The sequence below is a fragment of the Mustela nivalis genome, assembly GCF_964662115.1.
Source record: "Mustela nivalis genome assembly, chromosome: 13".
Classification (NCBI taxonomy): Eukaryota; Metazoa; Chordata; class Mammalia; order Carnivora; family Mustelidae; genus Mustela; species Mustela nivalis.
The window spans coordinates 57442492-57458509 of record NC_139032.1 but is presented as its reverse complement, the minus strand read 5'-3'; the positions used below and the strand labels follow the sequence as shown (position 1 = coordinate 57458509).

The following is a 16018-nucleotide window of genomic DNA, read 5'->3' as shown; positions in this document are numbered from 1 at the left end:
AGGGATTATGGGTCAGAGGTCAGGTGAAAAATCCATGGGGTGGAGACGGGGGTGGGTCACTCGTTCTCCGCTTCTGGCATTCAACCTTTCTGTTCCGCTCTCGCTTGGCTTCAGAAATTGGTCGGGTTGTCTAACCTTAATCCCGCATGCTGTAGCCGGACTGGAGGCCTGGGGGCAAGTGAAGTGAGCGCACTGGACGCTTAGAGGCCCAGGCTGCAAAAGGAAAACTCGAGGGGTGAACCTCCAGCGCCAAACTCGCGCGTGCTCAGCATTCTGGAACTGCCCATCCAGGCGTAGAGAGGGCACCCTCCCTACCCGGTTTATCCCAGCGGAGGTTTCTCCCCAGGCCATGGGTCCCGTGGGGCGAAGAAGGCCAAGGTGGTTGTGGTCACCGGAGACTTGGTGGGAGATGAGGGCCTGGGCTCCCAGCCTGGTCCATCCTGGTCAGGGGGGCGTAAAGCCCCCTTTCCTCCGCGCGGGGAGTGTGTGTTTGTGACTGTGAGGATAGTCTTTGCTGGGAGCAGCAGGAATAGGGGAGGGGCAGAGACTGCTGGCCTCCAGTACCCAGATTGGGGTCTGGGGGCTCTGGCTATGCTCCTCTCACAGAGATGCCGGCGGCAGGACCCTCAGAATGGGCCCAGGGTGTGCCAGGGTGTCGGTACGAGGCACTCAGGGCCTGAACAAGCGGGAGCGTTCAGCAGTAGAGACCTGGCCAAGGCTGAGTGAGAGAGGGAGCGTGAATGAGCGACCTGGGAAGAGGGGGAAGGGGGGGCGCGCCCAGCGTCCCTAGGGGATCCGGCTGAGTGGGTGCGGGTACGTGTGCACGCGCGTTTTTGAGACCCGCGGTCGGCCCTGCGCAAGAAGCACAGGGGCCACAGCCGTCTGGAGGGCGTTCCCAGGAAAGGGCGAATGTGAGCGGGCCACGCGTGCCAGTGCGGGCGAGTGTGCCAGCGGGGGGAGGGTGCGTGCGAGCGCGAGTCGAGTGGGAGTGGGGGCTCACAGGCCTGAGCAGAGTGAGTGTGTCCGCGCGTGCCAGGCGCGGGAGCGTGCCAAGGCGGGGGCGCGCGGGGGCAGTGGCCGGGAGGGGGTCGTGGCGCGCGGCCGCGGAGGCGCGGGGAGACAAGGCGGGAGGGGGAGGGGAGCGAGGGCGCGCGCGGCCGAGTGGGCGCCCGCGGTCACATGGGCGAGGGAAGGAGGGAGGGAGCGCGCGAGGGAGGGAGGAGGATGGGGGGGTTAAAGCCGCCGAGCGCCGAGGAGCCGGTGCAGAGCGGGCGGCGGCGGCGGCGGAGGAGGCGGCGGCTCCAGCCCGCGCGGCGCGGGGCTCGGCAGCGGGATTCGGCAGCAGTGCTAGCTCCGCGCTCCGTGCCTCGCTCCCTCCCGGGGGTGGTCGAAGGGCGAGGCGCGGAGTCCCGGTGGCCCGAGGGCGCGGTGAGTACCCCGCGGCGGACCGCGCGCGGCCGGACCCTCAGAACCTCTGGCTGACCGACAGACCCGCGGCCCTCGTGCGCGCGGGAAGAGGGAGAGGACACGCGTGGGCCCGCGACCCGGGGGGAGAGGGAAACGGGAAAGTTCAAGGGAAACTTTGCCCGCAAACTCGGGGGCGGGGGCGCGTGAGAAGCCGCCCCCCGCGTCCGGGCGCGTCGGGGGGTTGGGCGTGGTGATGGTGGGGGCGGACAATCGGCTGGGGGGAGGTGGCCGGGGCGGATTGTCCTAGCGTCCCTATTCTCTCTCACCCCTCAGCAGCGCGCGCGGGGTCTGGGAAAATTCCGGAACTGGGGGGTCGTAGTGACCCCCTCGCGCCCGGAGGCGGCTTCCTTCTCCCGCAGAAATCTAGACTTCAAAGCGCCCAGGGGTGTGAACGGACGGCTGCGCGTTTGCCAGCGTCTGTGAATCCGCGCGCGCGCGCGCGCGTGTATGTGTGTGTGTGTGTGTGTGTGTGTGTGAGAGAGATCCTGCCTGTGGTTTCCTCGTGAGTCCGCCTGTATGCACCTCCATGTGGTGGGTTTCCTTCAGGGTCTCTTTGTAAGACCTCCTGTGTTGTGTGTTTGTGTGAGTCCGCTTGTGGGGTATCCCCATCTCTTTGTGAGCCTGCCCGTGTGTGTTTCCCCTGGTGCGGCACTGTGTGAGACGGCTTGGGTGTCCCTGTGTTGCTCCAAGGAGTGTACCTCCCCGTACGTGGGGGCTGGGCCGCGGGGAGGTCACCAGACGGACAGCTCTGCTCCTCGGTTCCTCTCCTCTCCCGAGCCTCTCCTCCTGCATCTAGCTCTCGAACTCGCTCGCTCCCTTCGTCCCCTCCCCCCTTCAGTAGCTTCAGGCGGGCAGGACTATTTCACGCCTTGTTGAAAATTCAGGATTTTCTTTCCCTTTCCGTCTAGTCTCTCTTTTTGAGAAGCCTCTGTGTGTGTCTTTGTGGCTGGCAGCTTGTCTGCAAAACTAGGTGTATGTCTGCATGCCACTGGGGGAGTGTGTCTGTAACTCTAGTTGTTTTGCTTGTAACACTTGGTATATTTGTGTCTGTGTCACTGGGAGTGTTCATGTGGCTGTAATCACGGAGGTGGGACTTTGAAATGCTGGGTGTATTTGTGCCTTTACAATTGCTGTATGTCCAGGGGGTCTGAAACTGTATTTTTGTGTGTCTAACTCTGGGTGTGATAGGTCTATCATTGCTTGTGTGGGGATGGGACTGGAACAATTGAATATTCCTATGGCTGCAGGGCTAGCCAGGGCTTGAGGGGTGGAGGGGCCTGTGTTTCTCAATAAACTATGCCTCTCTGTCTCCACTGTCAAAACCCACACAAATCCTCTGAATTGGTTCTTGGGGTTCCTGGTCAGGATTGGTGACAGGGAGTTAAGGTTCACACTCCATCAGGGCTAATAACTCCAGCAGATCCTGACCTTATACAAAGACTAGGAGTTTAAAATTCAAATTCAAGGCTTCTTGGAGCTTCAGAATTCATACCCAGATTCACACTGGGACATGTAAATGCATATGGACTCACATTTAGAATTCTCAGAACAATGGGACTCACACTCACATTCATACTTAAATTTGGGGGCTTATATCCAGCTCTACACTCCAGTCCTAGGGTTTACAGTCTGACCCACACTGGGACTCCAGGCTTACACTTAGATTCACATTTCTGTCCTGAGGCTCATAGCTTTACATTGAGACCTGGAGCCCATGCTCAGAATCTCACAGGGTTCTAAAGTTCATACTTGGTCCTCATTTCAGATTCACACTTACATGCTGGGGCTCATACTCAGAGTCACTTTAAGACCAAGGGCTCACACTCAGACTCCCAGGGGAAACTGGGGCTCACATTTGAACTCAAGGACTCACACAGGACACTGAAGTTCATGAACTCATGTTTCCATCTTAGAGCTCACTCTCAGATTCACACTAGCAAGATGATCACTTCCATCCTGGGTTTACTTAGAGACCCGGTGGTCACACTCAGACTTATATTCCTGGTGATTACATTAAACTCACTTCCATCCTGGGGCTTAGACTCACTAAAGCTCTAGTGCTCAAACTCAGACTTATGCTTCCATCGTAAGACTTTTATATTCCCCATGAGGGCCCTGGAGTTCACACTTGGAATCACACCTAGTAATGGCTCCATCCTGAGGCTCACATTCAAATCCAAAGTAGGGTTGTGGTGTTTACACTCCCAGTGAAACTTGGAACTCATAGTCAAATACACCCATATTTTCTTTGGTTTATGGTGTTATGAGGGTAGTTGGGTAAGGAGCAGAGACTGTGACAAGACCTGTCCCCTCCAGAGGTAGGGAGGAGAGGGGATACATCTTTAGGCATGTCACTCACTTGGGCTGTGGGCTGATGGAGAGGGTGGTGGGGAAACCCTGACCCAGTTAGGGTTGAACATTTCTGTCTTTCTTTCCACATGGAGACTAGACTATATTGGCAGAAATGTCTGAGTGGCTTTTTGGTACAGAAGTGATATATACTCCTGTATATATCACTGATATATATGATATATACATGTGAGTCTCCCATGTGCCATGTACATCACATCCCCCTTAAATAGTTTTGGGTACCCCTTTTGTGGTAAGAGAATCACAAGTGAGTGTGGGGCAAGACTCCTGTCCTCCCAAGAAATTTTTTCCACCCCAGTCATCCTTAGTATGGAAGGAGTATGAAGGCTGACTTGATAAGAGGGTAGACCTCTGGCTCCTTTGAACATTCCAGAGCGTGGGATCCCTGATTGGAAGGGAGATGGTAGCCAGATCTGTGGTGAGAAGGTAGCTGAAGGAGGAGACTGGACTGAAACCCACCTTCCCTCCTCTGCCCTGCCTGGAGAGGAAGGGTAAGGGCAGAGTGTTATATTGTGTCTCACGATGTCTCAATGTCTCCTGGAATGTCTGTTATGCTCTTATCCTATCTCTGTGGTATCTCTTCTCCCTAGAGCAGAGAACAGTAGCCCTATGGGGGAGAGTTCGGCTAGGTTGTAACCTATCTTAGGACTCCACCTGCCTTAGAGATGCTGCTGGGCTTACACGCCCTCCCTGTTATGGAGGCCAGCAAGTTAGGGCTTCCTGAAGTACACAGTCACCCCATGGGCACCTCGAGGGCAGTAGGAATCTGGCCCTTAGGCTCAGATGGCTGGGCTGTATCAACTCCCTGTCCCTGGAGGGGACACATGCTCCCCAGCCCCCCTATGAGGGTGGGGGGCTTGAAGGCAAGGCGGCCTGCTCTCTGCCCCCCCATGGTGAGTTGAAGTGTAAATGAATCAAAACATATGGAGCAGATTTTCTTTGAAATGCAGATGGGTTGGGGGGACCATGTGTGCCTGGTTTGGTGGGGGGGGGGGTCCCAGAGAACTAGGAGGCTGAGAAGAGAGCTGACCCCTCCTCCAGACCCACCATGAGGTGAAGGGAATTGGGGAGACCTCAGCTGTGTAAACTGTGGCCCTCGGTGACCACATCCACCCAGGCTCCAGCTTCCTGTGGGGAGGGGGTGGGGAAACAAGAGGTCCCTGTGGGCTGAGAGTGTTGAGGTCATTACCCTCCTTTATCTCAGTCTTCAGAGGGCAGAGAGAGCCCCCAGAGCCCAGAGCCATGCTGGGGAGGGGGAGAGGTCACCACAGCCAGGAGCTCTGGGGGCCAAGGGGTAGAAGAGGGAGCTGGGGCAGATGTGAGGCAGAATTAGACCCAACTGCTTGCAGAACCAAGTCCTGGAACCTGGGACTACAGCTGCAGTGGAAGGAATGGAAGCCAGACTATGATGGTGACTTCTGGTCAGACTTGAGGAAGGTACTGAGGAATCCTCAATCCTGTTGGAGTTTTTCCAGACCTGGAAGGGTCAGTATGCCCCACCAGGCAGAACCTATACTTTCTCCTCACAGAACACATCAGGGTTACATAGTAATTGCCTGTGAGCTCTGTGGGAGGGGGGACTGGGTCTGCTTTGCTCATTGGTGTACACTGCCCCAGCACAGACTTTGTCACCAGTAGGAAGACCATGTGGAGTAAAAAATGCATCTTTTCCTCTCCCATCCAACTGAGTGCTGCATGTGGGCAGAACCATATTCTCAACTCCCAGCACAGTACCTGACAGGGATTAGGTGCTCAATAAATGTTGAGGAATGATAAATAAATAAAATGTTAAAAAAAAATGTGGGGGGACGCCTGGGTAGCTTCAGTTGGTTAAGCATCTGCCTTCAGCTCAGGTCACGATCCCAGGGTCCTGCTTCTCCCTCTTTCTGCCCTTCCCCCTCTCCCCTCCTCACCCTCCCCCCACTCCCGCCTTCCCCCCAAACCCCCCTCCTGTGCTCTCTATCTCAAATAAGTAAAAATCTTTTTTAAAATGTTGAGGAATGAATCCTTGAGTGGGACAAACCATAGCGAGAGGGGATTCTCTGGAGTTTGTGACTTGAGATCCAACACACTCTGTTGTATTACCCCTATTTGGCTCAAAGAAACGCTGAATGATTTGCAGTCTACACTAAGGAAGGACTTGCCTGCAGTCAGGGAAGGAGTGTGGAGGATAGGCAGCTTCTTCCTTGAAAAGGTCAGGACTAAGGGAGACTGGGACAGGGTGATGACCCTGATTCTGTGGCAGGGGTTGGAGGTCACTTCTGTCCTCTCCCAGCTTCAGGATTTTTCAGAAGATGGGAAAGCCCTTTTCTCCTCATGTGATGGAATGTGTCCCTTGGTCTCTCTAGGTCAGGGTTTCTTGGACTCTAGCCAAGACAATGGACCCCACCTCTGAGCCACTGAGGCTAGGCTCTGAGGTTGTTTAGCTGCTGTAGACACCACAAATTGTATTAGTTATTAATGTTTGTCTGAGAACACGGGGTTCTGATCCTAAAAATACCCTATCCAGCCAGAGCCTAGGAGTTGTTGGTGTGGGCTGGTATAGCAGTAGTGCAGCCTGATAAGATAGATGCTGGGAGACACTAGAGAGTATGGGGAAACTGAGGCAGCATGGGCCGGAGATGCACAAGAGACAGAGTCTCTGTTTTATTTGGAACAAAGATTTATAAAATTAGTGGTGTCAGTTCTTCAAATTGTGGCAACACGTAGAGTAATCTATTGTCTTACGCTGTAGAAAATTTCCTTCTTGGAAAGTTTGAAGATACGTCTGAAATCGGACATAAAAATTAAATAGTCAGTAGTAACCATTTCAAGTCCAGCTTCGGGATGTTCCAAAATAAGTATGTGACAAAAAAAAAAAAAAAAACCTTCCCCAGGTAGCCTTTTCTGAGCCACTGCCCCCAAATCTACCTCCTGGAGCCCTTCCCCACAGCCTGAGTGCCAGTGGAGTTCCTGCACCCCCCCTTTCATCGGCCCCCCGACCTCACATCTGACCCTGAGGCCTCTGTGTATCTCCTCTTCCCAGAAGATGGATGTTGCACAGTGGTCCCAAAAAAGGTAAGAAGATCCCAGCCTCTGAGGGCAGATGCCGTGTGACCTTGGCTTGTAAGCTGACCTTTCTGGGCCCCTCTGTGAAATCGCAGGATGGGGGGGTTGGGCCCTGGCCCAGGCCCGGAGAAAAGGCGGTTTTGGCACTCATCCAGGTCCCTGACGTCAATGACTCTCCAAATAATGGAATCAATATTGGGGGGGGGGGGCAAGCGTGAACCAGGCCCCAGCGATTAGAAACAGATCAGCACAAACCCGCAGCTGATTCTGATAGAGCTGCCTTGGAGAGCTAGGGTGGGAGGCCTGGAAGGAGGTAGACCTGGTGGGGGGCTCAGGAATGGAGGTGGAGCCACCAAGTGTCCAAAATATGAGGGTGCACAAGTAGGCAGAGATTCTGGGGCTGCCTGGGTTGGAATGATGGGGTGGGGCTGCTGAACTAGTCCCTTCCTCCTTTGAGCCTGTGGGGTTCCAAGGCTAGGGAAAGTTTAAGAATGAAGACTTTTTTCAAGCAACAAGTTATAAAGAGTGGGCAAGGGGAGTTCAAAGCTCATTTCTCTGCTTCCCAGACTTGGGCTTCTAGGCCATGTTAGGGGTCTCAGGTTATACCCAGGTTAGGGGAGAGAGCTAAATGAGACCTGAGGGAGATGATCTTTTGCTTGGAGGCAGAGGGCATTAATCCCAAATAGAGAGATGGGTATTCCCTCTCAGATTGGGAGCCAGGCCTCCTCCATCAGCCTGTGTCCCCTCAGCCTCCTAGAAGGCAGTAGGTGAGGAGCAGAGGGCCATGGGGGCCCACAGCGGCTGGCCTGGCGGCATCTGACAAAAAACAGGAAGAAGGGCTGGGGGAGCAGCTGTAATTATGGGGCATTTATTATTAATCAGATGAAATTGCTGGAAGCAGCTGGTGTAATGTGCGTAGCGATACAGACTCTGCATGCCCCTCCAACACATGCACACACACACACACACACACACACACACACACACGAGCCATGCGCAGTCTGAGCCTTGTTTGCTTACACAATTCTTTTCTTGTGAAGGCTAGAGGGCTTTTTTTTTTTTTTTTTAAGTGATTGCTATACCCAACATGGGGCTCGAACTCAAAACCACAAGATCAAGAGACACATGCTGTACTGACTGAGCCAGCCAGGCACCTCTGGAGAGCTCTTTATGTGTGTCTGTGTCTGTTTATGTTGGTGTATATCTGTGTCTTTTCATGTCAGCCTGTACCCTCCTGTCCCTCTATTGTCTCCTTTCCCGACTATTTTTTGGCCTGATGTGTGTCTCTGTCTCTAATGTCCTCTCTGTCTCCCTGTCTTAGGACCTGTCTCTTGGTGTGTCTGTATCTATCACCACCAGCCAGCCAGTCTCTGACACCTTATTTTAGTTGTGGCCATGTCTCTCTGGTTGCATTTTTGTGCCAAATTAGATGATGTGGAGGCCCTTTCTCATGGGTGTTTAGGTACCTGATCATGCCTCTGTCAGACACATCTGGGACCTGTTTTTTTAAGGGGAAGAGAGGAAGTTGGACCCTGAGGATCTCTTAGGGTCTTGTAGAAAGTGAGGGCTCTGTTAAGTGACTGGAGCCCATAAAAGCAATTGTGGCTTTCAAGACAGCCCTGGGTACAATACTAGCTCCTTTATCAACTACTAGTTGTATGACTTTGGACAAGGTGCTCTTGTTCTCTGAGCCTCAGTTTCCTCATCTGTAAAATGGAAACAGGATTACCTCCAAAGGTTGCTTTGATGATTCTGTACAAAATGTATGTTAAGTACCTACCATGATATCTGACTTATTACAAACTCTGAACAAGTGTTAGCTGTTACAGTTATTACTGGAAAAGGCACTGTGCAGGCAAGAGAGAACTGCAGAGGTAAATTGGTATAGCACACAGGCTTCAGAGCTAGGCTCGGACTCAAATCTGTGCTCTGGAACTAATCATCTATGTGGTGTTAGGCAAGTTACTTAACCTCCCTGAATCTCAGTTTTTTCAACTGTCAAATGGAGAATAATTATAGACCCCACTTCATGGAGAGGTCATGAGGATTAAATGAGATAATGCATATGAAGTGCTTGACACAGTTCCTGGTACATAACAGATGCTCAATAAATCATCGCGTTGACAAAGCAGAGGGAAGAGGAGAGTATAATGGTGGGTGTTTTTGCCCTGCCAGTGGCCATGTAAGAAAGCATGTGATGTTCAGGTACTTGTACCTGTGAATTGGTTGTGTGGGGACTTTGGATTGTCTGGGGGTGTATGAGTATGTATGCATATATGGTGTTAGGCCACTTCTGGCCTTCTTTTTCTCCCTGTGGCTTTGAACCTGAAGTTAGCAAAGGGAGTGCTCGAGGGAGTCTGGACTATTTCCAACTTTCCCTCTTGGAGACACTTATCTGCTGCCTGCCTCAGTCTCCCCTTCTCTCAGTGAGGTTGTATGGAATGAGTTCTTTTTTGGACTTAGGCCTGTGGCTCCTCTGTGACCTCTGATTTGTGCCCTTTGCCCTCCTAGAATCCAGCCTTGTCACATCATCCTGCCCCCTTGGTTTTGGAAGTCCTGGAAACAGTCGGTCTGGAGGAGGAGGACATTGATGTGCTCAGTTTGCAGCCAGTGGTGAAGAGGTATGTGCTGGGGACCTAATGAGGCAGGTCCATCTCTTGGCACTAGGCTGGTGCAGTGGAGCTACAGGTTCGAGGATGTGAGTGAAGAAGGGCTTGAGATCCCTTCCTTCTCTTCCTCTGTTCCTCCTCCTGAGGCTTTTCATGCCCCTCTGATAGGTCCATAAAGTGGAAGGGACTTACCTGCAGTCACACAGGCAAGGGCAAAGCCAGGTCTGCAATGAGAGGGCTGAATCCTGGATGTGGGAGTATGTTCTGTTTCATTGTCTGTTTCCTTTTCTACCCCCAAAGCATCTGTCTGGCGTGACTGGGGGAGCAGCTGGGCTTGCAATAGATGGGATGGGGGTCAGAAATTCCAAAATCTTCTGGGGCCAGCCTTGGGGCTGGGCTTGACTCTCCCTGCCTTTCATTAAGGCCAGCCAAGGCCCCCGATTGGCAGCCCTGGGTGGGGGGCGTCCAAGGAATCGAGGCGCTGGAGCGGAACGGAAGGGCCTATTGTCCAAAACCCGCCAGAGGCCCACAAAGGCCAGCCGGCTTTTCATCTCAGCTCCCAAACAGACTGGCCATTTTCCCGGCCCAGGAATGGGGGCCTGACTGACCCTTCAGAAAGAGGACTGGGGTGTTGTTAGGTGGGGTGGGGTATCCCAGCCTGACACATGGCTATAAAAGAAACTTAAAATGGAGCTGGGGTTCTGAAGAGGAGGAAGGGAGGCTCCAGAGGGGCTATAGAGAGTTAAGCTTGCAATCTCACTGTTCCCTGAGGACCCAAGGACATAGGGTAGGGTATCTGATAGAAGTTCTGATTTATGCAGCAACAGATAATAAATATTTATAGGGGGCACAACTGGGAGGAGTCTCAAGGCTTGTTAGTAAAGTGAGCTCTGGCTGTGAGGGTAAACAGTCCTCCCCCACAATTGGGAACACCTTATCTACTTGGAAGGGTGCCAGAGAAGAGAAGGCTAGTAGTGGTCAGGCAAGAGGCTGGGCTCCCTGCAGCAGGAGGGACTGAGGCCAGACAGCAGAAAAGTCTTCCTCCCCAAGAACAGTAGCTCTGATGCCCTGACCCATATCTCTGGGGATCCCAGAGGATCGCAGAGAGCCGGGGAGGTAGAGAACACCCCCAGGGGTTAAGAGTTAGACAGCTTCTGTGGGCCCCCACCACCCACTCAAGAGGAGGCTGGGAGGCAAGACTTGGCAGTTCTGTCCACCCTCCCTCTGCAGCACCTCCAGCACCACTTTAAAAACAGCTTTTTAATTTAACAAAGTGGATGAAAAACTGTTTTTGGAAATAAAAGATATCTGCTGTCTCCTAGGCTAGCACTCAGCCCTTGTAGAGAAACTCTCTCCCGGTTTCTCCCTGCTGCTGGTGGCTCCTTTCCTCCCTCTCTCTCTCTCTCTCTCTTTCTTTCTTTATTTCTTTTTTTTGTTTCTGCTCCATGGCCTTCTAGTTTCCCCTTGGCTTCCCCCTACCCATCTCCCATATCAGCCTCCCTGGGAGTCTCATCCTCAGTCTCTTATCTCTGTGTCTCTGCATCTCCTTTTGTCTCTCCTCTCCTCCGGGTCTCTCTTCCAGGGCTTGTCTCTCTCCTGAATCGTCTCTGTCTCCCAGCCTGTCTCAATCTCTGTCTCCCTCCCCCCCTTCTCCCCCAACCCCTGTTCTAAATGGGTCTATTTAAAACACCCGATGCTGCCAAGTCAGAAAAGCGTCTCCTGATAAAGCGCATTAGGCCGGGGAGAGGGAGGGAGAGGGAGGAGGATAGAGAAGGAGGGAGCAGGGAGCAGGGAGCAGCAGGCAGATGGATTGATCCAAGCCCGTAACCCCATTAATCAGGCATCAGGCATCGTGGGTCCCCCCCTCCCTCCTCCAGCTTCAACCCCTTCTGAGCTAAAAGCCCCTTAAATATTTATCACCCCTCCCCCATGGGGTGAGGGGAGGGGTGTGTGGTCCTTGGTGTGAGCATCCCCAGCTGCCTGGTGCTCCCCCCAGTGTGTTTACACATGTGCACATGAGCTTATACGTGCGTGCATGGGTGTGCATACCTAACAGGCCCAGGGCCCATCCTGTCTCCCTTCACCCCCACCATAGAGGAGCCCTGGAATCTGACCTGGGTCTTGCCCTTCCTGAAGAGTTGGGCATATAGAATACGGAGACCTCTGGGGTCATTTGGGGGTCCTCAGGCCCCCCAAAGTGTAGTAACTGGAAGACTGGGTGGCCCAGCACTATCATTCTCACAGGGCAGGAAGGTGAACTGGGGTCCAATGTCCAGATTCCGCCAAATTCCCAGAGCAGGAAGTAACTTGGGGAATAGAATTGGGGACTCCATGCTCCTAAAGTGCACAAAGGTAACTTGAAAGGCTGGCTGAAGTTCTCCCTTTATCCTCAAAGGGTAGGAGTAAGACCTGGAGGTGGGTAGAGGACTTTCCATTAACCTCAGAAATTTAGGGGCCTGACCTGGGCCATCACCGCCTAGAGTGGGAAGAGGGCCACTCATTGGGGTGATGGGGAACTGGGTCCCACATCTAATGGCATATTGATCCCCCCCTGGCTGCAGAGGTCAGTCAATCCTGCGACAGGAAGGGGTCCGTCGGAGCTGGCCTGAGGCAACTTTGCCCTGGGCGCCGGGAGGGGGGAAAGGGAGGCCCGGGCCGCCCTGGGCGTGAGGAGGGGCCCGGCTCCGAGCCGAGGGCCCCTTCCTCCCTCTCCTCCCCCAGCATCAAGTGCCACATCTCCTCCTGACTCAGACAATTAGATTCAAAGGATGACCTCACTGCCTGCCGTCCCTCACTCGCTCCCTCTGCTAGCTCGCCTCGCTCGCTCGCTCGCGGCGCGCTCCTTCCTCCCCTCCTCCCGGCCCGCTCGCCGCCTCGCTCGCTTGCTCACAGATCAGCCCGGCCCCTAGCCCGCCCGCCCGGACTCTGGCTGTTGTTGCGGGGGGCTCCTATAGCCCCCCACCAGGCCAGCCCGGGCCTCCTGGGCCCAAGCCCTGTGCCCTGGGGGCCCGATGCCCGAAGGCTGCCGGGCGGACCCACGGGGCGCCGGAGGCACCGACTGGGCGCCTGCGCGGGGACCCAGGTCAGTGGCCGCACGGCCGCGGGGCCGGAGAACTTGTCACCCCCACCTCCGCCGCTGAGACGCCCCCGCCCGCGCCCGCCCACCAGCCCGCCTCGAAGCTTCCCGCTCCTTTCTCGGCCCCCGCCCCCCGCGGCTGCTCGGCGCGCTCCCCCTGCCAAGCTGTCTCTCTTCTTTCTCCCCCCACCCCCCCCCCCGCAGCCCCCCTGCCTCTGCAGCCAGTGGGAGGGACTGGGACTTCCTGAGGTCCCAGGGATGGGGCTAGGGCCCATTGGCTGCAATCGGCCCAGGCCTCAGAGAGAGGAGGGGGCTCTGGCTGTGTCCATTGGCCTGGGGGAGGGGACCACCACCTGGGTGGGAAGAGGGCTACCGAGAGAGAGGCCCAGGGTGTGGGGGTGACATCTACACAGAGGGGGATGAGCTCTTGATATCTTTCTTTTCTCACATCCTGTGGGCCTCTTGCCTGGCTTCATTTGTCCCCACCTCCTAGCAAACTTTAGTCCCCACTGCCTAGTTTCATTTGGTCCCCACAGCTTGTGTTCTTTTGGGCCATGTCACCTGGTTTCCCTAGACACTGCTGCCTGATTTCTTTTGTTGGCACTGTCAGCCAACTGAAGTCCCTATCACCTGGCTTGGTAGGATTGCCCTACTTGGTTTCCTTATGTCCTGTGGTGCCTGCTGTCTGGTGTTTGCTTCCCTGCCTGGCTTCCTTGGAGCCTCTCATGCTCCCTTTAGATAGGGCATCAGGGCCCCAACTACACCTGGAGCAGTAAGTGCTAAGGATGTCATCAGCATTGCCATTTGTTCCCGGGTTGGGGCCTGACCAGCACAGCTTGAATTCCATTCTGCCTGGACAGCGACACAGATTCCTTTCTTGTGATGGTTGGGGGTGCAGGGCTACAGGGTCCAAAGACCTTTAGGATTCTTGTCTTCAGTGGTTAGAGGAGCACTGGCTTGGCCAATGCTGTCCCCATCTCTCTTTGGGCCTAACAGTGATGACAGGGCCTTGGCAAGGGCTGGGGGTCAAGGTCTGAGCCACATCTCCTTCTCCTTACCTTGCCTCTTGCAGCCAGGCCTGACAGGCAGGTGCACTCTAGATAGTTGTGGGCACAGAGAGGTTTTGAAGAGGTTCGGGATCACACAGCAGGTGGGTAGGCTGAGAGCTGCTGCTGATTCTCATCTTGGAGAAGAGGAGTTGCTGAGGGGAAGCAGGAGGTGCCTGGGGAGTGGGCTGGTTTGGGGGGTTTTCTGGCTCCTGCTATTATCAGTGCCACCATCTCTTCACCCAGGGGCTTCTCACCACCAACATCCCCCCACCCCCCCATCCCCCCCACTACCCTCCCCCGCTGCCCAATCTGGCCTGGGTCTCTGTCTGCTTATTCCCAAATGCTGGGAAAGAAGGGGAAGGGGAGGAAGAGCCATCTAGGAAATTATCCTATTTACTTGCTTTTTAGGGCCCAAGAAATTTTGTCCTTCCCTTTTCCTTCCTTTCTTTAGCCACCCTGAGCTTTAACCTCCACCCACCAAGTGCAGCTTGGGCCATCCGAGGTCCCAGCATGGAATGACTGTTGTGAGTGTGTATCTTTGTATTTCCCACTGCCGGATGTGGGAGCACAAGAGGCTGAGGGTGACTGGGGGACTCTGGGTTTCTGAAGGTGCAATGGTATCTGTGTGGAAGACAGACTGCTCTGAGTGTGTGATGGCATCCATATGTGAGCCCGTGACTGTTGTGAGCGAGCACGTGTGAGAGTCTGTGTATGTGACTGTGACTGCAGTACATGTGTGTGCACAGTGTGTGTGAAGCTGCGGCAGTGGGTGTCCACGTGGGAGGCCAAGATGTGCGGTCACGGTGGTGAACTCTGAGTGCCAGTGACTGTGAGAGGCCACCGGCCTGTGTCTGTGAAGCTCTGGCTGTGTGTGTGTGTGTGTGTGTGTGTGTAGGTGGGGAGGGTTTCGGAGAGTGCTGCCAGGTGGTAGTGAAAATCCACGTGTGGGCTACGTCTTGGGGAGAGGTGAGCCCTGGGTGCTGTGTGACCCTGAATTGCTGGGGAGTGTGTGAGCCTGTGTGTGCACGTACTCATGCCTGTGTTTACCCATCAGGAACAGATTGCTCTGGCTTCCCCACTGGGAGGAGGGAGGAAGGGGGAGGAAGGATGGCTTGCTTTTGCCCAGCAGACCAGAAGCTTCCTCAGAAGTAGTGTGTGCAGTGTGAGTGCAGGGTAGGGGGGCAGGGAGAACAGGACACTGTTACATGAAGACAGGCAAAGTTTCTGTTCCCTCCACTCAACTTGAGCTGTCAGAAAGCCCATTTTCAGTTCTTTTTGTTGAAAACCAATGCTTCCTATGAAATGCTGCCCCCGCCCCACCCACCCCAGCCCCCAACCTCTCACGCTTGCATGCGCGCGCGTGTGTGTGTGTGTGTGTGTGTGTGTGTGTACACACAAGCTTGCAAGCATAGGCCTTTGAGGGTGTGTCAGCCCCATAGCAGTGATGGGGCCAGGGGTGGGGTGGTGGGGTTTAGTGAGAGATCCTGGGCAAATAGGTCTTTGTCCCAGCCCCCAAGTCTTGAAAGCTATTCTGTCCATCCTTCTCTCTTCATGGAGGGCCTGCAGCCTCCTTCTGGCCCTGCCTCATCGGCTGGGAGCCCTGTTCCTGTGGGATGTCCCCCCACCCCACCAGCTAAGGGAAGTCTTATTCAACCCTATTGCTCTGCCCATCCCCTACCACTGAAAGGGAGTTCCTCCAGATGTCTAACCTCCTGCTGCAGTGGTCTTTTCATCCAAGAGGAGCAGCCCCCACTCCCTGCAAACTTAACCTGACTGGTACATGGCCTTTTTCTAGGTAGAGGTGTCCTCCCAATTCTTCTAGAAGCCAGAGGAGACCCCGGACTGGGGGTAGGGGATTTGGTGCTTGCACGCCAGTTTCTGTGAAGTTGTGCAGAGCCCATGTGCCCAAAGGGAAGATATGCACTTATCTGCTTCTTCCTCTTCCCCATTTGAAGGGCGGGGGGCTGGTCCAGATGACTTTTGAGGGAGAAAGCCCAGGCCTTTTGCACCTAGAGAGTTGCTTAAGCCCAGGCCTGCATATATGTGTGTATACAAGCCCATGCCAGGCCACCAGGCAGCATGCAGGGCCCTCGGTAGGGCTGCACATCAGGGGCATGGGCTGTGGGATTCAGACTGTTGCCTCCCCCAGGCATCTCCCCACGGCCCACCCAGGCCCATCGTGGGAAGGCCCCCAGCTCCTCCACAACACGCCTGCACACACGTGCAGAAGGGCACGCACATGCTGATCTCAGGGTCCCTGCAGTGCAAGAGGCTGGGGGTTGGGGGTTTGAGCACTCAGAATCCGGGCTGCTGCCAAAATCCACTGGAATCTTGTCCCCCCCAGGCCCCCATCTCCGGCTGTGGAGGTCACATTAGCAGGTGCGGATACCCGCCCCCCC

The 16018-nt window shown here is 54.8% G+C and overlaps 1 protein-coding gene across 3 annotated transcripts in view; it reads left to right on the top strand.

The window, feature by feature from the left end:
• The first annotated feature begins 933 nt into the window (after positions 1-933).
• The window catches only part of CNTFR (ciliary neurotrophic factor receptor), a 38403-nt gene continuing 23318 nt past the window's right edge, over positions 934-16018 (top strand). The window contains exons 1-2 of one of the 3 annotated variants that reach the window (XM_082694621.1): positions 934-1013; positions 9397-9506. The gene's annotated coding sequence lies outside the window, so the exon portion shown is untranslated. Of the gene's footprint in view, positions 1014-1235; positions 1429-9396; positions 9507-16018 lie in introns of those variants that run through there. The other 2 variants (XM_082694620.1, XM_082694622.1) reach the window with 2 other exon arrangements.